Source organism: Electrophorus electricus, chromosome 10 (assembly GCF_041902795.1).
Source record: "Electrophorus electricus isolate QZ-2024a chromosome 10, ASM4190279v1, whole genome shotgun sequence".
Taxonomy (NCBI): Eukaryota; Metazoa; Chordata; class Actinopteri; order Gymnotiformes; family Gymnotidae; genus Electrophorus; species Electrophorus electricus.
In genome coordinates, this window is record NC_137506.1 from 32,149,370 (window position 1) to 32,150,776 (window position 1,407).

General features: G+C 47.5%; 1 long non-coding RNA gene across 1 annotated transcript in view; it reads right to left on the reverse strand.

The window, feature by feature from the left end:
- Positions 1-540: 540 nt before the first annotated feature.
- Positions 541-1,407, reverse strand: part of LOC113589234 (uncharacterized) — a 2,452-nt gene continuing 1,585 nt past the window's right edge. Inside the window, exon 2 of the long non-coding RNA XR_014125644.1 lies at positions 541-1,283. This is a non-coding gene — a long non-coding RNA (uncharacterized LOC113589234). The remainder of the gene's footprint in view (positions 1,284-1,407) is intronic.

The following is a 1,407-nucleotide window of genomic DNA, read 5'->3' on the forward strand; positions in this document are numbered from 1 at the left end:
ATAGAATTGAATTATTAGGTAAGAAATATTCTTACCAGCTAAAGGTGAGCGTGCTTAGTTCCCTCAAATACTGACATCCTGTTTGCAGCCACTAGTGCTGGAGTTAACCTGAGCAGTCAGAGTTTGCAGAAAGCACCAATTTACTGTTTCACTTGTATGAACGTAAGTTCATTTTCCTGCGCTCCACTGGAACCACGAACTCGAGCAGTGCGGAGCGTCTCCTCCCCACGCGCGCGCGGAAGACTGCGCCCTTGCAAAGCAGAACCGCTGAGCAGTCTCGTGCACATGGCGCAGAGGTTCCCCCGCAGTAGCGCGCGTCCCACCCGCGGAAGACAACAGGACACGCGGCACTGTGCTGGGCGGAGGCTCTCGCCACTACAGCCGAGAACCAAACTCCAAAACAGGACGTTCATTGCACCTGCCGCACCCGAGCACAGCTGAGCGTTACGGCGTCGGGCTTTACGTGTTGACAAATAAATAGTAACGTTTTGTTCTGAAAGAGTGAATAATTCAAATAAAACATCACAGCAGTCGAACAAATGACGTAATCGTTATTTTATTGTGCTCCGTTAGTTTTAACGACACTAACGAGCCATACAAAAACGAAATCTCAGATAACAGGGCTGTTTGAATACAGGGGGATAATCAAATGCAACTGGAGACGTAACTGTGAAATCTGACTGATTGAGGCCCCTTGGTTAAATCTGATTAAACTGAATATTAAGACCTTGACAGGCGTCTATAAAATGGGGCCGGGGGTGTTGACTGGACAGAAGTCGATTCTTAATTTGCTTTAGTTAATACTCGAATTCAGAGAGAGATTTACTCATCGGTAGTTACAGGAACAGCGGCAAACCCATGAGACAAAACGTTTACAGGAGCCAATTAAAAAAAAAATACTTTTATATATCCTCGATCGGTTCGGTGTGTGTTTACGCGAGAGCTTTACGACACCATCCCAACAGGTGTCGGTCGGGACAACTGAGAATTAAAAAAAAAGAAAAGAATGAAGTAATTTATTGTCTCCAGATGGTTAGGTGTCGGTGGTCTCGGTGGTCTTCAGACCGACTGGGTGTCGAGAGTATATGAAAGCACTTTGTGTGGTTCTGCCTCGCTCATCTTCGCCGCCGTCTCTGTCTTTTGGTTCATCCGGCACGTTCATCAGCGAGCGTGCAGGAGCGCTTGCAGGAGGAAAGGGAGGAGGAGGCCGAGGGCGCTCGGGAGCGCGCCCGAGCCTGCGCCCGAGTCTACAGTCTTGTTACCCTCGCTCCCGTTAACAGAGTCTACCTGCGGGAAATAGATGGCAAATGTGTCCAAATTAAGTCAGAATGAATGAGCAGAAATGAACTGAATCTAAGACATATACTGGAAAAACTGATACATTAAGCTAAAATGCACTTGGACAGC